The sequence below is a fragment of the Aethalodelphis obliquidens genome, unplaced genomic scaffold (assembly GCF_003676395.1).
Source record: "Aethalodelphis obliquidens isolate GAN/ISIS:26980383/991018 unplaced genomic scaffold, ASM367639v1 scaffold66, whole genome shotgun sequence".
NCBI classification, from domain to species: Eukaryota; Metazoa; Chordata; class Mammalia; order Artiodactyla; family Delphinidae; genus Aethalodelphis; species Aethalodelphis obliquidens.
This window is the reverse complement of record NW_020838010.1, coordinates 6,547,188-6,572,407: the sequence shown is the minus strand read 5'-3', so window position 1 is coordinate 6,572,407 and position 25,220 is coordinate 6,547,188. Positions and strand designations below refer to the sequence as shown.

Sequence of the window (25,220 nt, the reverse complement as noted above, 5' to 3'; positions counted from 1 at the left end):
CATTAAACAAGCCAGCTGTTTTCTTTTGTTGCTCCCATATACATGTGAAATAAACCTTTTACTGCTTTTAATCTCTCATTTGTCAGTTTAATTTGCAGTCCTCAAGAATAGAACCCAACAGGGTAGAGGAAAAGATTTTTCTCCCCTACAAAGCTAGTTCTTTCCTTCAGCCAAGTAAGTAGAATGGTGTGCTTTAAAGACCAGTTCTCATGTGATGAGAAATACATATGAAATGTTAATTATCATATTATTTGAAGACATTAAAATATTTTATTAGCTCATAATCATCAATATAACATGTTTGAAGCATAGTATACAATATTTATGTGATAAAATTTAAGGCCACAATTTAAATAATTTAATGTAATTACCCCTTTAATCATCCAAGATGCAATGGACTATAAGAACAAATTGTTATATTTTTCATTCCTTATGACAGTAAATAAAAAAAAATAGTTCTGAATTCAAATTAGTAATAAACAAGTTGGATAAGAGCTTTGCTATTTTAATCTAAATTTCAGAAAATACATTTAATGTTATAAAAAAAAAGTTAAACCAGGATTTTCTTATCTCTTTTACAGCTCCAAATAATACAAAGATTTATTGAAATATATATGTGAGAACACATGATCACATTAAACCTCTATTTTAATGAAATGGTAGGGGACTTATAGTATATAAAAACAATTTCTTCATGAAAAGGGATGTAAAACTGGTTCTACCTAGTATGTTTCAAGAAGCTGAGGTACAAAATTAATAGCCAACTTGGAGCAATGATGAGACTCCATGCTTGATGAAGTTGGTGGCCAAGTTATTAGTCTATACAATAACAATTATACATAGCAATGCAGTAAAGCATAAAACCTTTTAATACACAGTAATGACCTGTTCTGCCTGCTGTAGCGCCCACTTAATTTCACCAACCAGTACAAGTACCCTTGCAGGGAATGAAACGTTCGTAGTCGGAGAACTGCTGCCAATGGAATTACAGCCCCCTAGTGGTTAACTGTGACTATTGCAGTCAGAACAATGTGAGCTGTGATTGTGGTTATGCCATTTATTTATGAAGGATTTATTTATTGCAGGTTCCCACCCCCACCCCTTGGGGAAGGATTGAGATATCTTATAATGGAGCATTTCTGTTCCTTCATTAAAAAAACCCAATATGACAGTTAAAACAATTTCTTCAAAATCATCAACTGAAAATATATTTTCTGATGCTTCTAACATTTCAGTGTACATTTAAAAATTTTAATTAATTTTGAAGAAGTCTGGAATACCCTAGGGGAAATTAAATTTTTTCTCAATTTCTGTCTCTCTTTAGCCTTACTTGATTTGCCCCAACCATGACATTCTTTATATTAATGTTTTGCCTCTATCATACACTCTCCTTTCCCGTCTTTTTCTCTCATTTATACATAAGCCTAAGATATATATTATTATCAACGTTCTGTCATTTCAAGTTTCTATCCATCTTACTGAGTAGCTATTTTTGTAAATTCCCCCATGACTTTTATAGATTTTTCTCCTTTGCAGGCTAGTGACTCTACATAGAAAAAAACAACCTCATTCTACATAGCAATCCAAACACCATACAATTCCCTCCTACAAAAATAGCGCATAGGATATTTTTGAATCTCATATGTGCAATCCCATGACCTCTGAAGCTATTTATAATTGATTTATAAAGTGACAATAAAGGCAATTTTGTGATTGTGCAAGACAGATTTTATCCTGCTTTTCCTGCAAAAGTATTGTTCTTTTGCTTTTAGCCTACCCTGAAAAAGGATATTATAAAACAGTACTTTCAATTCAAAATTGTACTTTAAAAGTCCTAAGAACTCTGTGAATATTTAATGGATGAGTTCGTTGCTTTTTTTCCCCTCAGTTTAAATAATGGGGAAAAAGCAGGCATTTAGAGTAGAATGTCTATCAAAGAAATGCCTATCTTAATGTGCCTAAAAGCTATTAAAGTGCCAGCTCAATCCAGGGTTGATGAGTAAATGCTAACATTACAAAAGAGCTGAATGTACTTTGGAAAGACATGGAGAAGGGTCATCTTTCATTCAGGATCAAAACACGACCACATTCAAACCAAAAGTTACCCTTTACTGCCCACTTTGACATTTTAAAAATCTTTTATACTTTTTATTATATGTAAATAATACTTTATTATATGTAAATTAAATATGTATACCTTTAATGAAGTATAATTTACATATAATAAAGTGTACATATTTAAAATATAGTTTGATCAGTTTTGATGAAGGTATACACACCTGTGTAATTGCCAGTGAACATAGAATGTTTCTGTCCTCCTGCTCCTTTGTAGTCACCCTCACCCTCACCCCCTAACTCCAGGCAACCACTTTCTTACTTCTATCATTATAGATGATTTTTGCCAGTGCTAGAAGTTCATAAATTGAACCATACAGTACACTCTTCTCCTTTTCTATTTCTTCTACCTTTTTTTCAAAACATTTTTTTCTCTCACCGAGTCCTATGTAAAGACTATTTAAAGCAAACATATCCCCTTGCCTTATCCTGTTGATTTATTAATTTAATTTTCCTTACCTTTCTCTTCAAGTTACCATGGATTTTTTAATATCTCAATCTTTGTCTAACACTATCCTGCCTTTTAAACTTACTGTGTCATGTCAAAGAGAGCAATGGAATAGACTATTGGTGACACTTGGAGCAATGAATCTGAAGTCCAACAGAGCATGGCAAACCAAAGGAGCAATTACAAATGACAAAACCACTGGAGAAAGCTTTCAAATACAAAATGATGCATTTTCTATCACATCCTCATATTTAGCACAATGCAGATAAAAACAGTTATTTTCTAGTGTGTATAGAGCATATTTACTAAAAAAAAAGATTAAAAGAAGTATTTGGGGATGTAAATAGGATTTTAAATGTAAATTTAAATAAAATTTATATATTTTATTAGACATTATGAGATTGTTTTAATGAGGAGTCTACTAAATAGTAGATATCAATATGATATCTTGGGTAGAAGGTTCTAGTTTTTATATTCAGGTTCTATGTACTTTGAAAAAAAATTTGATGTTGGCAGCTAAAATGTATACCAATTGAAAGTTCCTACTAATGTGTTACGCTCCACCACTATTGTAAAAGAATAAAGCAAAGCCAATCAGAAGAGAGACAGTTTTGTTTCATAAAACTCTTCTGAATAGGTGTAATTTTAAGGAAGTATGTTTCATATTAGAGATTTAGAAAAAACAGATGGCAAGCTTGAATCAACTGCTTCTTATGGCATTCAACTGCAAATAGCATATACACAAAAGTTTTCTGTTGTAAATGCCTCATTTCTGGAAAGGATAGTCATGTTTGGCAAGTGCTGATTGGATAGAATGGAAAAAATGAAAGAAATGGACTAGAAATTTAAGTTTACTGAATTTGAAATTTAGGTTTTCCTAATTAATTGCTTTTGAACAGTAGTACTTTGAGGATGTCTCCTTTTTATTGATTGTGCAGGGCTAAAGTAAAATTGAGTAACAAAAATAAGGATAATAGAAGTTCAGATGCAAAATTTTATTGCATTCGGAAATGTGAAACAATTAAGGATTTAGCCAGATAAGTCAAGACCTTATTGCCTGGCACTAATCACAAAGTTTCTTTTGTTTTATTTGCCAACTCCTCAATATAAAAAACCTCTCTGGACTTCCCTGGTGGCGCAGTGGTTGAGAGTCCGCCTGCCGATGCAGGGGACACGGGTTTGTGCCCCGGTCCGGGAGGATCCCACATGCCGTGGAGCGGCTGGGCCCATGAGCCATGGCCGCTGAGCCTGCGCGTCCGGAGCCTGTGCTCCGCAACGGGAGAGGCCACAACAGTGAGAGGCCCGCGTGCCGCAAAAAAACAAAACCCAAAAAAAACCCTCTCTGACATTCTCAGCAAGTACATCTGTTAAAAGTTTCCAAGTTTTCAGAATAAGCAAATCTATAGTGACAGAAAGGATTTCTGGTTGCCTAGAGCTGTCAGAGGGAGGGGGGGCTAGGGGAGTGGAGAGTGACCGCTAATGTGTATAGGGTTGCTTTTGGGGATAAAAATGTTCTACATTGTGGTGATGGTTGTACAACTCTGAGTATACTAAAAACCATCGAGTTGTATACTTTAGAATGGGTGAATTGTATAGAATGTGAATTATATCTCAATAAACTTAAAAAAGAGATCTTGGGTTAAATCCATTTCAAATGAAAAATCAGATCTTAAAATAACTTTGAAAGATAGACTGATTGTATTATTTAAAAATCTATTGGGGAATACATTAATTTCACATAACAACAGTGTAAACATTTATATCAATACATCTAAAAATCATGAAAGGCCAGGTTTTAATTAAAAAATAATAATTCTAATATCTGAAGCTCTGCATGTATAAACAAAAAGTATCATTTTGTAGTAATGTGGAAGCTGGGTCAGGACATTAAAAAGAAAAACTAAAACAATGACAAATATGTCAAGATGACTAAAACATTACACAGTCTTTTTTTCAATTGAATAAGATACCATCAAAGGTCAATTTTTATCCAGCCTTTTTCTTGCATCAGCAAATATTTAGTGTTTATACTTATATAATGACAATGATATGAACTTTTCTCTTTGAGATGACTCTTTGATCTTAATACCAAATTATGCATACCAGTAACTTCTCTGGTGAGGAAAGTGTCAAGTCTAAGCATTCAATAAATGGCCAAGTAGAAGAAACTCTAGATTCTTTATTATGGGCAAAACTTGTGTTTGATTCTTCATTTTAACTTCTCTAGTCACGGTGATATTCATTAAAGGTTATTTTGGGGGGCTCTGTACCTTGTTATGCAAGCTTGTATCTTCCTCTCAGGTTTCTTTTTGTTTAAACTGTACCAGCATATATACAACTGGTGATTTTAATTAAAAAATATTTTTAAGCTATTGAGTTCAGAATTGAGTTAGAAATTAGTGATAGATTCTGAATACTCTATAGGGTTTAGCTCTGCATAGTATTTGGAAACTGATTCTTAAAATATTTTTATATAGCAGGTGGATTTATTTGGTATGCTTTATTTTTATTAAAAAACATCTAGTCATAATATTTACTCAACTTGAAGTGACAAGCTTCATTGTAAAAATTATAGAAAATATGCAATACAAAATATTTTATCAAACTGAAGTTATATACCAGAAGAAAACATTTTAAAGTTATAGAAAGACATAAAGTGGAGCTTTACAATTTGACATTAATATGATTTGCACTTAAAATGCAGGTGCCATGTTTAGATTTGAGTTTGTTAATTATGAAAATATATGACTATATGAAATTAAATTGACTATTAATATGAAATTAGATTCAACTAGAATCAACTAGTACTATGCTATTAAGATACAAAGGCAGAATGGAATTTCATGATATATGTAGTCAAAATGTTTCTTATGTTATTATGACTGCCTTTTTTCCTAGTAAATATGATTTTGGGGAACTTAAGGTGAAACTGTCTGGTCTTTTTTCTTCTACTGTTTACTGAAAGTTTATTATGTGCTAGGTTCTTCATATACATTATACATTATATATCCTAGGGTCAATCCCTCAAGGAACAAATTATTATCCTCATTTTTAAGATGAGAAAGCTTAGATCCTAAAACTTATTTAAAGTGCTCTTTAAAACTATTCCCCAAACTACCCTTAGAACACTTGCTTACTCTATGTTAAAGAGTATATAGATAACAATATTAATCACTCCAAATATAACAATAATCTTCATTAATAAACACCATCTTCCAAAGCTTTAAGTTAATTTTTTTTAACCTTTACCTACTCTAAATGCTCTTAATCACAAAAATCTATGATTAAATAATTTGTGTCTGTCTTTTTTAAAAAACATTATGATTAATTTCTTCCATTTTCCTATTTCATTGCCAATTACTATTATTAGATAACATTTTGCACACTTTTTCCATCTTTATTTCTATTAGTAAATGATTATTCTCTCACCTTTAAAAATGAACTGAGATCTTTGAAAATACACACATTCTTGATTTGTAGAAGTTGATATATGACTAATGTCTCTTAATTTGTCTTCCATTTAGTTCTTTGAGAACATTCTCAGTGACTAAGTAATTGTTATCCCGAGAGCATATTTTTTTCCATGAGTATTTGGGATATTTTAAAAATGTAAGGCTGTTAAGGTGCCATGGTAAAAGTATACACAACCTTTGTGGTCAGACAGACTTAGGTTTGGCTCCAGGCTCTGCCCCAGATTAGCGATGTGTTTGGGTATGTGACTTAACCTCCCTATGTCTGCATTTCCTATTTATTATGGTGGCTGTGAAAATTACTTAAGGTAATATATGTACTTTGCCAAATGCACTGACTAGGATATGATGGGGGCTCAATACTTGTTAATTCCTTTCCCTTCCTCTCCTGTTTTTACCGGAGGGTCCCATGATTTCTTGCCTGAACTACTTCTTACCTCAAAGATTCTGGTCTATATTTACTATATGGAATGGTAAATATAAATAATTTCAGTAATACTATAGTTTAAAAGTTCTGATAAAAAGTTGGATGAGGGCTTCCCTGGTGGAGCGGTGGTTGAGAGTCCGCCTGCCCACGCAGGGGATGCGGGTTCGTGCCCTGGTCCGGGAAGATCCCACATGCCGCGGAGCGGCTGGGCCCGTGAGCCATGGCCCTGAGCCTGCGCGTCCGGAGCCTGTGCTCCGCAACAGGGAAGGCCACAACAGTGAGAGGCCCGCGTACCACAAAAAAAAAAAAAAAAAAAGTTGGATGAATAGAAAATTGATACCACTGATCAAAACACACATTGAGGATTTTTTGAGCTATCCACTTTCCTTCTGGTTACCATTTCCTCTAGTGCACATCTAAATGAAAGTTAACTATTTAAAATTTGCTTACAAGATATGTGAATGTTTCAATTCGGTTTCAAATCAATCCAACATATGCAAAGCATACATGCAAGTGAATAATGGAAGAAGAATCACAGAAGCAAACAGACTTCATTCTCTAAAATGTACTTCATTTTTTTACCTTTTACATTATGCCATTGAACTCATGATTGTTTATATTATGATTTCATCTTTCACCTACTCTGTTGTTCACAGATTCATTGTCTTTAAAACCACATGAAGGTCACTGGTTTGTTTTCTTATAAAAATGACATAATGGATTAAAGCTGGAATTCTGTAGCTAGTGACTCATGCTTGCATTTGTACATTTTAAAAGATGTAATTTATAGAATGGAAGCATCCAGCCTTGAGCTGTTTCAGACTTCAGTTTCGCCAACAAATTAAGAAATAAAGCCTAAGATAAATAAGTGCACGTGGCCTGTCAACTGCTCAGTCATCTAATTTAAATCTCAAAAAATACTCTTATTTGTATTTTACATGTTTCTTTCTCTCATTGTGACTATATACATGTAATGTATATCATATCTCACACACATACCTTTTACCTATATGTCGGTAAGAATAGAAGTCATAATCTTGAAAGTATTCGCATACTTGTACTAACTTTCTAATTACTGAAGCCAAGAATGTAAATGTACTTTCTGTTCATTCTGAATTTATTAAGCATGACATGCTTCTCAAGGACAGTATGCTGTAGTCAAATTTTTAAAGGCTTTCATTTAATATGCCACATAACCTTCAGGAAGCAGTGGGCCATGGTAAAGAAGAACCTGATTTCAGATTTAGGAAATTTGGGTTCTCTTTGTAAGCTTTGCCAGTAATTAGCTGTGTGACCTGGAACAAGTCAGGAACCCTCTCTAAAGCCTTAGTTTATTCATCTTTAAAACACAAGCAATATTAAGTCTGTTACAAATTCTTTCAGTACACTTTTGTTCTATTGCTTTATTAAAATGCTTAGTACTTAACGTGCTGTTGCTTTTATAATTTCATCCATGCATTTAGGAATTATAAAGTACTTTGCTAATATTCTTAAAATTATCCAACTCCATAAATAATCTAATAAAAACTCTTTTGGTATCGAGAACTAACAGTCACTTGATATTCAGACAGTTGATTTTATCTGAGATTTTAAACTACAGCTCATTATTTACTTACTTGCAGTATAAGCCAACGTGTAATTCAGATATCTATGGGCTTGCTAATAACAAATAATCCACATTACTCCTCTGTGTAAGAATCTTACATTGTTCAACTAACCTAACCCATTTCTGCACACATAAGAGGTGCTGAACTCATGTTTGCTGATTCATTAAGTAAGTTAAGAGTAAAAAGACTGGGCATGAATGACTCCAGACTCATGGAGAGTTTTTTTTTTAATCCATCTGAAAATTTGAGTCAGTAAAAAAGAGATTTGGTCATTATATGTTTAGGTTATAGTGAAAAAGTCACCTGAGAAAGTTTATCCAAATTCATATTCCTTCTTTAGGCTTTGGGGCAAAGAAGTTTTCAGATCAGAATTTTAATCCCATACAATCTCTTTTTATCTACTCTACTCCTTGAAATTTGTCTAAGTTTAACAGTGGCCTTTTTCTGCCAAATCCTTTATGTAGAGTTTATATACTAGAGCTCTAACTAGACTCCAAACTACTGGAGATAAGAACTAAGTATTCTTTCCTCTTCTGGGAGGCCCTGGAGTACTGTCAAATGTCTTGCACAGAGCAGAACCTTAACAATCACTGAATGTAGTAATGAATAAAGTTGGGAAAAAACCTGGGAGTTTCATTTTGAAGATTCTGTGATAAATATGATCCTTAGATATTCCCCAAAGCTTTGAATAATCAATGCTTAAAGTTTGGATCTTTGTTCTTCTTTCTTTACAACCTTCTCTCCCTTGGAAAGTTTTGAAATTCAGCTAAACTAGACTAGTATGAATTGCTCTAAATTCTTTTACCTCCAGGCTTGACCTGTCTCCAGAGATCAAATATTATATTTTCAGCTATCCAAAGAACATCGGATGGTGCATGTCTCACCACTATCTTAAATATACTTAAATCAGTAACTAGTCCCTAATTTACTTTTTCTCACACTGTGAAACATGAACGTCCCACCGCCCTTGGAAGGTTTCCCTTCCTCTGTGTCAGTTCAAACCCTGGTTATCCTTGGGCTCCAGTTCAGTTCCTATCTCTTACAATAAAATTCCCTTAATTGTTTCTCTCTCTTCATTTGTATATGGCACATAATTTAGTATTTCATTTAGTATTATATAATGTCCCAATTTTTGTTGCATGTCTATATATTTTATCAAATAAGATGTAAGTCCTTCCATGGTAGTAACCATACCACAGAAGAAATGTTCATTAAATACTGGCTTGCCAATTCTGTGCCTCTAAAAATAAATGTTATATTCTCTGCCACGTTTTTACAATGTCAGGCATAATTAAGCTTCAAAAAATATTTCTTTAGTGATGATGATAAAAATCTACATGGCTACTCAGCTAGATCTAGAGTAGGCTTCAGTGCCACAGGTTGAAACCTGGCTGAGGACAAAAGTGAATAAATCTTTTGAAATTATTGTGTACCAAAACAAATGATATAACTTTAGATTCATTAAAGATGGTAGCACAGGAATTAGGTATTTTTCAGGGGGATGTAATTAGAGATCAAAATAGAACACAAGGAGAAGTCATGAACAAGCCATAAATGACCCTGCCTTTTCTCCTTCCTACCATCTGGGGTCACCTTCAAAGACTCAAGAGTTCTAAATACAAGTAGAGTAAACCGAATACTCCTCATAAAGGATAGGTTTTGATACAGGGGAAAAGGATTATATAAAATGCAATTAAAGGCCTCCAGATGAATATCTGCCCACCAATTTCTTTTTCTTTTAAAGCCCTTTATAAAGTAATAGCTTATGTATTCAATTAAATCTAAGATATTAAAGGAATAAGATAATGTCTAATTAGGAAGCTCAATCATAAACTGGAACATTGACAACACTGATATTCAGCAAGATATTAATGAACTCCCATGAAAAATTCTCCACTGAAAGCTGACTTTGGGGTAAAACAATTCAATATTCTATCAATTTTTTAATGAGAACTAATAGGACCACTTTATACTAATCAGAATTTTCTTCTGAAAAGAAGTCTTTTCCAATACTTGTATTTAATTCTATTTTGAACTACAAAGTATTCTCTGTTATTAGGGCTCTGGATATCACAGGAAATTTGAACAGGGGTAGGGCTAGTGGTTCTAAAAGTAAGGAAAAAGACATAAGTTGAAACACTGTATTGAAATATTGGAAGGGGAAATCAAAGAGGGCTTGATTGACTTTCAAGAAACATTCCTTGCCTAAAGTACAACTGGACAGCTAGCCTTACAATTTATTCTGCAGAAAGTGATTTGTTTTTTCAGGTTTTCATCAAAGTCATGTTACTCATCAATCAGCCTATATTTATTTAAACCTTGGCCATATACAAATGAACGTCTGCTCCTCTGTAGAAAAGTAAACATTTGTCAGATGTTCTTTAATCATCCCAGAGTAATATGACTTCTCTCTCTCTCTTTCATATTTACGCCACTTATTTGTGAACACCTAAAGTCCTCTGGAACTAAATGTCCATGGCATGAGGGGAAGGGGGTGTACTGGAAATAGACTAAAATTTTGAATGAGAAAGCATGGATTTATTTGAATCCTGGCTATACAACTAACTCTGTGACCTTGGATTAGTAATTTAACCTTTCTTACCCCTAGTTTTCTCATTTGTGTAATCGATGTAATAAAACTGGCCCTAACTAACTCCCAGTTATGTTTAAAATCAAATGAGAAAATACATGAGAAAGATATGTGAAAACTCTGCATGTCTACAAATGTAAATTTCATTATGGTATGAGAAGTAGATATATTAATAATAAGAATGTTCAGTGACTGTATTATTAAACACTTCTGCTGTATATATTGCCTGTGTTAGAAAATAAGAGAAATAATGAGAGAGAAAAAAGAGGGAAAGGAGAATAAAAGAGTAGCTCTTAGGCTGAAAAAGTCTACAATAGCAAATACAGAAAATTAAAAAGACAGAGAAAATATAAAAAGTGATAAAAGAGAATATAATATAGATATTAAGTTGAATCTTTAAAAATGTACCTATATTAGCAAATATGTAGTGTTATCAAGAAATTTTGAGTTTTCTGCATATGATGTGTATTTATTCTTCCTGACACTTTTATAGCTATAAGAGTTAAGATAATGGAAAGTTTTAAACTAGGGAACATAAATATCTCTAATTTTCTTCTTTACTATGGGTAAAACAGTTATTGATGTTCAAAGGTTGACAATATGAATCACTGGAATTGTTTGTATTTCTGCATTGCTTTCACGTTGAAAAGACTTTTTCTGAAGCATTTTGATCCACTTGACCTTTACTTCTTTTTAAACTTTGTATACCTATTAAACATTTTAAAATTTAAAAAAATATTTAAAAATTTTCCTTAACTCCCTCAAAAAGTAAAATATCTGTCATGTTATGATTCACCATTCAAGGTGATATAGAAATCTTGTTAGAGATCCTATTGAGAAAGGTAAATCAATGACAATTATTCTTTAGTGACATTTCTATAGCCTAAAGAAGTTAGTTTGTGATCTATTAGAATAACTATAATATATAACTTAATGGTTTCTGCAAAGACAGCAGGGTATTATCCATCCTATCAAGTCATTAAATAACTTCACTTGTGGAGGGTTTGTAGCTGCACACAGTTTATTTTAAACCACCAAAAAATGGTTATGTTTAATTTGTTATTGATAGCCAATGGTCTCTTAAATTTATTTTAAGTAATAAAAGACAAAAATAAGAGATATTTCCCCTCATTCAGTAATCTTTAAATAACATAAATCATTTCAAATGTAGGACACTGGAATGAATGAATGGAAAATAACAAGGTCAAGACCTGAAATGAGGAATGGCTTTAGCTTTTTTAAGGGTTTTTTATGTAGTTAGTCATGAGCATTATTTTCTGGGCTATAAAAATCAGCTACCTGAGCATTATTATTTGTGGTGGATTTTCAGAACTAGAAAACCGTTAGTATTTTCATAAGATTGTACCATTTGAAGTGACCTTAGTAACCATCGAGTCTGATTTACTTTCTTAACAGGTGAGAACATAGAGGCCCACAAAAGACTATAACCCAGGTTATTTAATTCTAAATTTGCACCATAAAAATCTTTTCCCACAGTGCTCATGTGCTTTTATATATTAATTATTCAGCAAATATATATTGAACGAACCCTCAATGTGTAATGATGTATGCAGAGGGTAGTTGGGGTGGGTGATGAATAATATATAACCTTTGTCCTATGTGAATTCATAATCCAATAGGAAAGATAAGACTCAAATTAAAAAGTGAGATGATGCATATAAAACTTTAAACACCATGCTTGGCACATAGGAGACCGTGAAATCTAAAAACCAAATAACAACAAGAAAGTGCAGTCCAGTGTGTTTAGTGGTGCAAACAATAGTTTCTATTTTCTTTCAAATTCAAAATTCAAATTCTAGTAGTCTTATGTACGTGGGGGTCAACCTAGATGCTTTTTTATATGGCCAGTAGTCTTTTTACACTACATATACAAAATCGTAACTCATTTGAATTTTAACCATTGCTTCTTGGCGTATAGTCTGCATAATACCTTCACCTCCCCCTCTAACCCCTCACCTTCATAATAAGACAGTGCATCTTTCTCTGAATGAACCATGAGACTGTTTGCAGTCATTTCCCAATGTCACCCATTCCCTGGAGATCATTATTTCATGACCCACCTTGTAGTCTGTTTTACCTTGGCAGTTGACAGCTACTTTGGCATCTGGAGTTGGGCAGCATTATTCTGTGCCATTGTGGTGGGAGTGGGGGGTGTGCAGAGTTCAAACATGGAATTGGGAAGTTGTATGAAGTGAGATTTAAAGCACTAAGCATGAAATGCTGTAATCACAATGGGAATAAAAAGAGGGACATATCTGAGCAGCATTTTCCAAAAATTATTCAGAAGCTATAACGATGGATTTAATTGAGAATAAGATGAAGAGAGGTGATCCAAGAATGACTCCAAGGCAGAAAGAATGAACATTATTTCACTTATCATGTGAAAGTAAAATAATTTGGGAGGAGGGGGTCTTTTAAAAAATGTCTAACAATATGTGTTGCCATAAATGTATTCTATATTATGTTGCAGAAATACGTGTACTTTTATTTGATCCTATTGCTTCACTCTGAATCAAGACACTCAGAATATCAACTATGGACATGCAAATTTGTCTGCTCTTCTGAAAATGGTACTAATCTAAGGTAAAAAATAATACCAAATTACTTTATAGCAATATATTATCTTCTAAGGTTTTCAATGTTTTTGAATTTTAAACTCTGACTATTTTCATCACAGTGGTAAAATCTGTGGGAGTTTTCTCTATATTCTTTTCCCTGTTTTATATATTCATATAATTTGTGTCTTTAGATTTATAACCTTAAGGATGTCAGTTATTTAACCTCAGTGTTTTCCGTATTCTTGTTTGTAACAAAGAGGTTAGTTTGAAGGACGCTGACAGAAAGACCACCTACTTCAACTCTCTCATTTTATAGTTGTAAAAACTGAGGCTCAAGTAGAGCAAGTGACTGACCCATTTTTTCCTCATTCATCCTAAATGGGAGGGTAGGAAAGAGAGAAATCAATGAAGCCTGTACCATAAATTGAAGAACTTTATTATTACATGGAATTGCCTTTTCGGTATAATAGGACTATTAGCTTCTTTAGGGATGTAATGGGTAATATGTATATCACTTCTCTAACATCCAACAAAGTGTTGGGCATATAGTAGGCCCTCAACAAAGACTTACTGAAATCCACAATTCTTACAGGCTTTTAGACTCACCTTCATCTTATAGTTGACTAATTTGGCAGATAAACATGGATAGTGAATTTTGTAAATTTACTCACAAACTTTAGATAATTGGCTGATGTTTGGCAGTAGAAACAGGAAAAGTTGAGGTAGACCACTACCCAATGAGAGGAGGGTAATGAAATTTCAAACTAAAGAATATGTACTTGCTAACTCAAGACTTTGGAGAACAAGTGTCATTGTATCAGAGAGAAAGCATAATGGTGGTTTCCAGAGGCTGCCGGCAGGGGAGAATGGAAAGTTATTGTTTAATGGGTATAGAGTTTGTTTTACAAGATGAAAAGAGTTATGGGAATAGACAATGGTCATGGCTGCACAATAATGTGAATGTGTTTCATACTTTTGAACTTTACACTGAAAAATGGTTAAGATGGTAAATTTTATCTTATGTGTATTTCACCCCAATAAAAATTTTTAAAAAAGAAGTAACCATCTTAAAAAAAGATATCTTCCAAAGGGGGGAAAAGAGTCATTGTACCAATGAGTAGTTTGGAGGCTTATACTTCTACCATACATCATAAGTTCTTTTCCATTTGCATAGTGAGTTTTTAAAATAGGTATGGAAGCATGATGAAAGGACTAGAGAAACCAGTTCATTTCTGCTTTCTTAAAATTTGGTTTTTAAAAAAATTTGTTGGAGAGGTACCAGATCCTTCTTGCTTTACTTCCACCAAAAATAACATCATCAACTTCTCTCTGAATCTCTTTCAGATTGACATTATATAATATAAGATACGGGTCTATTATTGTTTGGGAATCAGTGATTAACCGAAAAATTGCTAGAACAAGCCACAAAGCATTAAATTAATTTTAACTGTTTTTCTAATCTATGATGAAAAAAACTAACAGATTAATGATTTTATCAAAGCAATTCATTAATAGTAAACCTATGAACTCCTGTCACATTACAAAAGTGAGGCAATAAAGCTCTTGTTTGCAAATTTATTTGCTGCAAAGGCATTTGGGGATTATTTTAAAAAGAAAAAGTTCTGCTTCACTCTGAGTCATCAACCCATACCATGAAATGAATCTAGACCTTTGAGATTACTAATTAAAGGCTAAATAACGAGGGGATTCTATGGCCAGAATGTGAAAATGTTCCTAAACATTGAGCACATCTTCACCAGATGGGTACGTAGCCAATAGAATGTGGTGCCTCTCTGTTATACAGATATGACACACTTATATATGTAAAACATGGTATGTTTCCCTGTGAAATGAAAAATGAAGCTGTACATAATAGGGCTAAGCTTTAGCTAATTAGTTTAAAAATACTTACAATTTATTAATTGCTCTAAAATTTGTTCAGGGAGATTACCTGTAATCATTTCAGAGAAATCTGTTATTCTTTTAGATGCCTTGAATTCTTAAATGCTATTGTGCAGGTGTACTAAAAATTCTACTTTAGTTCTTCCTTTATCTTCTTTCACTTTTACTTGAACCATTGAAATATACATTCCTAGGAGATCACATAGCTAGATACAGATATGGATATCATACATGGCAATGTATCAATCAAGATACATTAACTGATTACTTATTATGGGCAAGGGGTTTGCCATATAAGTGGGCTAGTCAACAAAAGCTTCATGTAAGAGGAAAGGGCTTGAGCTAAATCTTGAAGACCAGGTAGAATTTAAATACATTTAGGAGGGGGAGCTCATACCACAGTACTGGACTTCTCCAATCTGACTCCACTATTTCTAGTAATAAATCATGGTTGGATCACGAATCACAGTTTTTGTGTCATTAAAATTGAAGTAATAAATGTAAGTTGTTAATTTAAAAGGAGAAACTTAAAAAAAATCCTTTAAACATACAGAATTTTTGTAAGTATGCTCTTTCTACCATGCATTAACTTTAGTTTAAATATTGTACTCTGGTACAGTCTTTCTACCTGGGCTCAGATTGTTAAACTAAAAAGCTATTACTTTTTTATAATACCTGTTTTTTAAGTCATAGTTATCAAATTATTTCTCCTGATGCCAGTGTGAAAAGGTAATACATGGCAAATGGGATCATAAAACCCTTCAAATATCTCTGAAATATGATAAATGATTTTTAATGAGCCTTTTATCACTCCAGTCTCTGACCTCCAGGAGTTCAATTTTCCTGTTTCAATTCCAAGTAGGCAACTTTATATGAATGACCAAATTCGAATGACCTTTGCTGTGATGTTGCGTAGAGGACAAACCACATACACCTATATGTCCAACTCACTATAGTGATACCTAACCCTTTGTAGTCATCCTCTGTATATAATAGCATTATGTCCCTGATTTCATTTCACTCTTTAAATGATCTCTGCAACTCCACTGAGCTTCACTCAGGCTACCTGTCCTTGTGTCCCTTGGCATTAACAGTACTTTCTCATTTGCTCTACTTTTGTATCAGTAGCTGAATCTCCAGACAAAATGTTACATGCCTTTCTTTACCTTGCCAAGCAGCACATTAATGATTAATGGACACTGTCAAGAATATCCTCATGTTCACATGCAAATCTGTTCTACCAAAGACTAGTGACTATAGTATGAAAGAAAAACTAATCAATTCCTAAACACAGGCAGTAGAGTTTACTGCTTAATACCATAGTCTCTGGAATCAAAACTGCCTGGTTTCAAGCTTGATTTTCGTCAATTAATTTGACCAGATTATTTAACCTCTGTGGTGCCTTAGTTTCCCCACCTGCAAAGTGTGGATATTAGTAGTACCTTCTCATGGGGATATTGTGAGGCTTATATGAGTAATACATGCAAATCTCTTAGAAATGTGTAGTACATAGTAACTTTCAATAATTAACAGCTAATATTATCATATTTTATACCTCTTTTTTGAAGACTAATTACTTGCTAACTTGGGCAAGTCTTCCTACCCTGATTACATGAAGCCATACCTGAAAGTATTCAATCTTGATTACTGAGATAAAATGAGAGATCTGAGTTTAAAATACACGTATAAAAAGATTTGAACACTGTGACATTTACTCATAGACATTTACTAATGATTTTAAAGACAACAGTCACTTTACACACACACACACACACACACACGCATATGATAAAGAGAGCCCTGGTCAGTTTGTTCATTGCTATTCTTTTCTAGAGGTTAGTTGACATTGTCTTTGGTTTCAATGGTGTTTAATTTTAATTTTTAATAATTTTATATTGAGTCTACCTTCATATCCTGCCAATAATGCTGGTAACTCTGAATGTTCATCCTTCCTCCCTCACTCCCAATCTCAAGCTGCTTCATTTTCTTTGGACAGTCACACTCACTACTCACCTTCATTCCTCCTACACTTGGCTGATCACCTTGTACAGCAGTTCAGGCTGTCTCCAAGGCACCTTGGACTAACTCTATATGCTCTGCTTTCTCTATTGGTCACCCCTTTTATCAGAAATCTATCCCCTTTGCTGTCCACCAGAGGATACCTTGCTCTTAAAGTCACTTAGACTCGAATAATAAGAAACATGTTTAAAAATTTAGGACAGATGAAATGGTCATTGCTGACTACCTCAACATTTTCCCCTGTGCCAAAAGAAACTCTGATAGAGGAGTATGGTTGGACATACGATGGGGAACAGGCTCATAGGAACATTTAATAGAAAAATGAGTCAGAGGAAAGCTTGGTTATTTTTTATTATTATTATTATTTTTTGCAGTACGCGGGCCTCTCACTGTTGTGGCCTCTCCCGTTGTGGAGCACAGGCTCCGGACGCGCAGGCTCAGCGGCCATGGCTCACGGGCCCAGCCGCTCCGCGGCCTGTGGGATCTTCCCGGACCGGGGCACAAACCTGTGTCCCCTGCATTGGCAGGCGGACTCTCAACCACTGCGCCACCAGGGAAGCCCAGCTTGGTTATTTTAATAACTGTAAATGTGTAGTTTTCTTAGTTTTTTCCATTAATGCTCACAATCAGAGTAGAAAATAGGCGAGATTAACTCAAAATAGTGGAGGTAAAAGGTAGAAACACTAAAAGGGCAATGAGGGGTAAGTATTGGGTGATGATGAGAAACACAGACATGACTGACATAAGGGTCAGACTAGGAAGAAAATGAAGTGAAGCCAAGAGAGGGCATTATAACTAAGAACTTTTAGAAAGGCCCAGGAAGACTTGATGAGGTTGAAGAGCAGGTACAAGGGAAGAAAAAGTGGGCGTGGGGTGGGGACTGAATGTCATCATCCGAGGGTAGTATTTCTGAATTTAAAATTTTAGAAATTGATGCATTTAAGGTGTGGCCATGGGCCTGAAGCTGAGGACAATGGAAAATGTGAGGTCAAGGAATTATGAGACTAGACTGTTATCTGGCAATCTTTATAGGTATTGAAGTCTCCAGAGAACAGAAAGATTAAAAATGAACAGTAGGGAAGAGCCAGGTGCCAAAAATTTCCATGAAGGTGTAGACAGCAGAGACAAGAAAGAAATGTTGGAATGGTGTATGTTTCAATAAAGGATTGTTTAAAATAAGAGTAGAAGAGACATGTCCTAGTGTTTTGGAAGTTAAAAAAAATGGAACTAGGAGAGTTTCAACCATAATTTTAAGCCCTTACATGTGGAGGAGTAATAAGATTAATGAAGTGGGGAGAGGTAGAGGTTAAGGATTAATTCATCTTCATTTGTCAGGAAGTTGGAAAACTTCTGTAGGAGAAATCTAAGTAGGAAAAATCCAGGTTTTGCTTAAAGCAAGGAGGTAGAGGAAGTGTTCTGTGAAAAATGTGAGGGTCCCTACTTTCTAGTACATTGCTGACAAAAAAAAATTTTCTGCAGTGATGGATATGGTCTATATCTGACTGTCCAATAGGTAGTCACTAGCCACATGTGGCTGAAATGTGGTCTGTGAGACTAAGGGACTGAATTTACAATTTTATTTAATTTCAATTAATTTAAATTTAAATAGCCACATGTGGCTGGTGGCTGTTGTATGGGACAGTGCAGTTCTAAAGTCTTTCTGATAGCCGTCAATAAATTTATGCTTAGTTATTAATAGGTAATGATAACAGGTTACCCCTCTAAGTGGATATTTGTATTTAAAGGAGACAATGACTAAGATTAAAGAAGGAAATTTCTGAATGTAGAATTTTAAGTGCTGTGGAACAGCATGAAGGCTACTAGTTTGGGAGTCAAAAGACTTTTCTAGTGCTTTTCAAATTAGACTATGTAAGTGGTCATCTACGAATAAGGTTAGCCATATTAACAAGATTAACTTTATCAAATGCCAACTACATGTACAATGTTGTAATAAGCAAGTATCTTAGTAAACAGCAGGTGGCACAGTCTTAACCACAGCTGAAGGGAGGAAGGGATAAATAGGGTGAAGTAGAGATGTTGGGTACAGGGAGACAAAACATAATTAAGACTCCAGCTCATGTGTATCTTATTTGAAATCCTGCTTTCACTATATCATTTGTGCAGTAAAATTTCAGAAGTGACTGCCAAAGAGTTGCTGCATGTGAGCAAGAGTATAAAATGCGCTGGCAACTGGCTAAATGATGGTGCAGCTTAACTTCTTGGTTGGTTTCAATGTTATTTGTCTAAAATGGTGATTACTAGGCTGTTTTGCAGCAATGTTCTCAGTATATGAGGAAGCTGTAAAATGGTTTGAAGAAAGGCAGAGATAGAGTGATCCACTGATGGAACACTCATTAATCTGGTGATTGGTGGTTTCTAAGATTAAATAGTATACAAGTTTTAGATTAAATAACATAGGTATCTTGGAACAGTGACAAATTAATAATAATAAAAACATCGCTTTGTGCAATAATTTAAAATTTTTTAAATGCTTAATATCCATGTGTTTCACATCACATGGGGTTAATATACTATTATATTATTATATAACATTAATATATGTTATATTTAAATAATATGTTATTAACCCCAACTATGGTCAAGTTTTCTTAGTTTGCTCATGGCTATCCATCCATTAGTGGGACATAATTTATTATTTCTTATGTTAAATCACGAAGCTTTACCAGATGCTCTACTAAAATAATCTCAATACAAGTACGATACATTCTCATTTTGTGAGGTATTCCACTGCTCTAAAGGGAAGGTGCTGAAAGATTCTTTAGTGATACCAGCCAAATAGTCTGGAGCTTCTGGAGCCATTATAACTTAGCAACAGTCACCTTCTTCAATCTCAGGCCTTGAACAATTTAATAAGAGTAGCTGAGGATACTTAATATTGGTTACTGGTAATCTTTTCCTCAAATTTTGTTTTAATTTGTGTGTTTCCTTTAGCTGGAGAGTAATAAGGTTTACCTGAAGGATGTAAGTGGAACAGTAAAATAATTGGGGTTTGATGCAGACTTCAGGTTATTATTTAGGTTTATTTATTTACCAGTAAGTGCAGAAATATTCCTACATAATTAAGTACTGAACGGTAGTGATAATCCTACAAATCTAATATGATTTTAAAATTCATTTTCCAGAGAAGAAATCTACCATCTGTAAACCTCTGTGGGTGAGATGCCCATGTTGCCTAAGCCCTTAATGGATTTGCCCAACATTATATCAGAGATGTTAATTTTTTTAGATTTTACTTTTATTGCTAAAGAAATAAACATATACTTCTCATGTAGCTTTGAAAGCACAAAGAAAGATTTCTTACACCATTGCCTTAAATTAATCTACAAGAATACCTTGAGAAATAAAAGGGAAAAATCCAATGGAACCAATAATATAGGAATAGCTTCCTCTTCAGAGGCTGGCTGTGAAGACCATGTGAAATAATGTATATATGTAATGCTCTTGGCTCCATGCCTAGCATCCAGTAGGGTTGCAAAAATGTCAGTTCTCACCTCTCTTCCCATGAATTCATACTGCACCAAAGCCTGTCATGTTATTATCTGAAAAAGTCATCACCGTCATCCATGACAACTCTAGATATAGACCTCTCAAGAAAGCACAGAAAAGGTTAATAACCTTCTCTAGATTATGCAGATAGAAAAGCACTGTCAGTGTTGGCTTAAGCACCCCAGATCCTACCTTGACATTGCAATCACAAGCCTTATCCACCTTCCGAATCTCAGGACTTGCGTTGGGCTTGTTGCTGTAGATGATAAAAGCTATTAGGAAAAAAAATAGTGCGGACGAAACAAATAAATATTTTATTTCCTTCCAGGAAGACCAGAAGAACATATTTAGGGAATGAGAAGTATAGTTAAATATTCTATAACCTACCTCCCCCAAATATAGAAAGATTATGTAATTCCCCCCACCCATGGGGGTGAGGTAGATGGCTCTTAAAGATCAAAGTATCATGGTGCAAAGAAATTATACTTTTCTGGAAAGATGGTATTCAGTGTGACTTAAATACTGCAAAAGAAATGGCAATGGTCATGGTAGAAATCATTTTTTCTGTGGGGCATGTCAATTGGCCTTTTTCATTATGTCTACACATACATAGTCAACTACAGAAACACTCGGTTTCTACTGTGTTCATATTTTGATTGTCAGAATGGCTGCTATGTAGATAAACTTCTTAACTCCAGAACAGAGATGTCCTTTGCACCACTGTGTGTGTGAGGTCACAAATATCTGCAAACTGGGGAACTCAGAGGTTTCTTACTGCGCAGCATCTCCCCCAACCCCAATCATTTTAGCTCAATGCTATTTCCCTCTAGAGCGAGGTTCCCTCAGTTAGCCTGCCGAAAAGGTATGTGGTGAGGGGTATGTGCACTTAGCGGCTCAGCAATCAGAGGCTTCCTTGGATGGGACTTGTGATGGTAAATATTAATGAAGAAGCAGTGTTACTGGCAGTGATTCTTGACCAAATCAGATATTCTCTAAGTACCAAATGTCTCCCACTGAATTTGAGTGGAGGAGCGCTGTCGCTTAAAAGGTGTCTCAGACACAATACAAAACGTTCGTCACCTCAGGTCGCATATTACCCAACAGGAAGCAAAAAGCAAAGGGCACGGCGCACTAAAGAAACAGACACACAGACACGTTTTGCAGTGACGAACTTTATGTGGCATCAGGAATCGCAACCTGTTCTCATGTTTAGCAATTCCAAGGTACGCTGTTAAGATTGCTTGTCAGGTTAAATTGAGTAAAGGAACAGGAATACGAGGGAGCGCTGGAGACTTCTCGGCAATCCTTTTCAAAATATAAAACTGTCACCAAGTGACTTAGGTAAGCTAATAAAAAAGGCTCGCTGTATGCCCTTATACTCTCCTCTTAAACTTACGTGATCATCAGCAGCGCTGTTCAAATTCAGCCAACAGCTGTCAGACCAAGACACAGATCCGCAGTGTTTTATCTCCCCTGAGTTACCGGTGTTCACTGAGACTCTCCGAAAATTAGGGTCGGTTTTCAATGTGAACTTAATAGCGGATCCTTCGCCTCCCCTCTGCTCCCACTGTCCCAAGCCTTGAGCCCCCTCCCACTTGCCCGATATCAGATTTCTTAAAGACGTAGTCGTCTATACCCCCAATTCAGTTGCACCTTCTGCAGCCCAAGCCTTTACCCAGAGACACCCACATTCTGTCTCCCTCTCTTCTCCCTCTCACCTCACTTCTTGAGACCCCACGCCCGCCTTCCGTTACTCCCTCGGCTTCCCGGGCGCCGCGTTCAGGAGGCCTGCGCCTCTGCCCGGCGCCTTCCCATTTCGAGTCCCCCCTTCCCAACCTCCTTCGAGACTCAGGTGCCCCTCCCGTGGAAGGCAAGCTCCTCTTTCCTCCCCAAGACCCCAGTTCCTCGGCGATCTGCGCGTTCAGAGTCCCTTCCACTCTCCCGCCCGGGTCAGTGCGGTCTTGCAAACTGCAGCCATCCGGGATCTGTCCCCGCTCCCCACCCCACCCCCCTGCCTAAACCGTTAGGGTCCTGGCTAGCAATGCCGCCCGGGGCTCCAACTTACCACAAGCGTCCGGGAGGAAGGCAAGGCAGCGGTCGCCGCGGCGGCAGCTAGACGAGAAACGGACTCGGCTGCAATCGCCCAGCGGAGCCCGCGGCAGTCGGTGCGCTGCGCTGCGCTGCGCGCCGCAATCTCGCGCCGCGGCGGAGGGAGGGACGGAGGGAGCTCGGCGCGATGGCAAGCGCCGGCGAGTCGACCTCCTCTGGGCGACCGTGCGACCCCGGATAGGTTTGGCTTCTCTTGCTCCACTATCTTACTCTAGCATAGTAACTGACCACCTCCAGCATCTCTGCACTATTCGCGTCTTCTTTCTTCTTCGGTGGCCCCTAACTAGCTACACTATTCTAAACGGACGAAGGCCATCACGCGAGCACCACGACGATCTCGACGACAACGGTGTGCAAGAAGAGGTAAGAAAAGTTCATATGCAATCGCAGGTAAGGGGCAGGCAGGCCGATGGAGCAGCCAGGGCTGGCAATCTAGCTGCTCCAATGGCAGGATCAGAAAGATCGGTGCACCCGAGGAGTGAAGCGTCCTCGGCAAGCACCAGAGCGCCTACCCCGAGCCGGTGAAGCTGCACCCCGCTCTTGGGCTGAACAAGGGATGAGGGGTGGAGCCAAGAGTGGCCAATCAGCGCTCAGCGTTCCACTGCCCCTGGCCTGTTTGGACCAGTCTCTTAGTGCAGCTGGAGCCTGCTGGCAGGGGGCGCGAGACGCGGTGGTGGTGGTGGTGGTGGTGGTGGTGATGATGATGATTAAGTTGATTCATGAGGCCTGGAGACTAAGGGGAACCGGGGTCAGTCGGCGGGGGGGGGGGTGGTCCTCAAGAATGTACCCTTAAAGGTTCAAAGAACACCCCTCCCCGAACACCCACACACACACCCCACACACCCTTGAACATTTCAGTTCAACAAACACTTCTCAAGTCTTGGAAGTTCCAAAGAGCTTTGAAACTCCCTCCCCGACTCCTGCCCCTTCCCCCAGCCAAGCAACTGAGGCATTCACAGGGTCAAATACGTTTAGTGCGCAAAAGCCTTGGCCCTGTTAAAAGTCTCAATTCCCCACCCTTGTCCCCAGCCTCAAACGCAGAGAAGGGAGAAAGGAAAGTACTTGGCCTTTGTGCCCCAAGAGGGCACAGCTTAGTTCCCGTCTTGAACCCATAGGCCCCCTGGGAAATGCTTAGAATGACACACTGAAGGCAGCTCCTTCGGGTTTCCAAGGCGGGGCTGCGCCTATTTCTCCCGCACACAGTTTGGGGGCCACAGCCAGTTGGTCGCCCGACCGCTGCGAGGGCTGCCATGGCGTGGTCAAGGCAGCAGGGCAAGGGGTCAACCACGAACCTCCCTTTTGGCAACTAACGGGAAGCCGAGCTGCAACCCGGCAAAGAGAGCTCTTGTTCACCGACTTCCGGGGCGCCGGGCAGGTGCCTGCGGCGTCCTGGCTGCAGCACAGAGAAGGGCGGTCAGGGCCACCTTGGCCGAAACGCTTTGGGGGCACCAAGACCAAGCTTAGTAGTGGAGATGCTGTTTGCTGTTACCGAGAAGAGGGACAGAGAAGATTTCTCCTAAGAGGGAATGGGAGTAAGAGGTGTCAGATCTCTGCCGAGGCTGCATGGCACTGTACCGTGGGCCACGGGTGAGAGAAGTGGGAACTGGCTCCCAGCCGGTCCGAGGTAGCTGGACCTAAGAAAAATATCGAAACTCTGGTTCTGCTGCTTGGGATCGGTCGGTGGAGCAGCGATTATACGGTAGAGGCTACAGGGAGGCCGTGCAGCAGATTGGAGGCTCGAACTCCACAGAGCGCAGAAGGGAAGGGAGTCGCTGGCTGCTGAGGGACTGTTTGCCTCAGTAGCTCCGGAAGTTAGGGATGGGGAAGGATATGAGAGCAGTGATAAGAATCGGGCTCCTTCCTGATTCTGGGTCACTTCTCTCTGTGCCTTGGTTTTCCGATTTGTAAACGGAACTTTTTGTTCTACTCCAATAGGGGGCATTTGGGAATTCTCCGATTCCCTCCATCCCCACTGAATTGAGCCACTTTGCAGGGCTCTGAAATTTAATTTGTTACTGAACATACAGTCACACTCAAGTTCTGTTTCGCAAAGCAAAACCCTTCGCAGTTTTCTTGAAGCATCTGTTGAATGCTACTGTACGATGCCTCACAGGTGGCGGCGACAGCGCTGCCAAGTCCAAGGATTGTACAACGCTCGCGTCGTTAGAAATGCTTTGTTAGCGAATAGTAATTTATAAATATTGAAAAGAAAAAGTGTCTTCTTTTTAAATAATTAAGCACTCATCTTAAAAAGTTACCCGTGTTCTCTTTTTCTATCCCCATGAGCAAGCAATGCTTCATCCTGGCTTGTCTGGCGGGACTTATATTTATTTTGTCGGAGGCTCAGACATTGGTTTTACTAAAATAAAAAAACGTAAATATTAATCCCTGTAATATGTTCGCCAAGGCACAGTAGACTCTGCCGAGCCGAGAGCCAGAGATAGCAT

The 25,220-nt window shown here is 37.1% G+C and overlaps 1 protein-coding gene across 2 annotated transcripts in view; it reads right to left on the bottom strand.

The window, feature by feature from the left end:
- The window catches only part of HTR2C (5-hydroxytryptamine receptor 2C), a 257,668-nt gene extending 234,372 nt beyond the window's left edge, over window positions 1–23,296 (bottom strand). The window contains exon 1 of one of the 2 annotated variants that reach the window (XM_027089542.1): window positions 22,730–23,296. The gene's annotated coding sequence lies outside the window, so the exon portion shown is untranslated. The remainder of the gene's footprint in view (window positions 1–22,729) is intronic. The other variant, XM_027089543.1, reaches the window with a different exon arrangement.
- Between the last annotated feature and the right edge of the window lie 1,924 nt (window positions 23,297–25,220).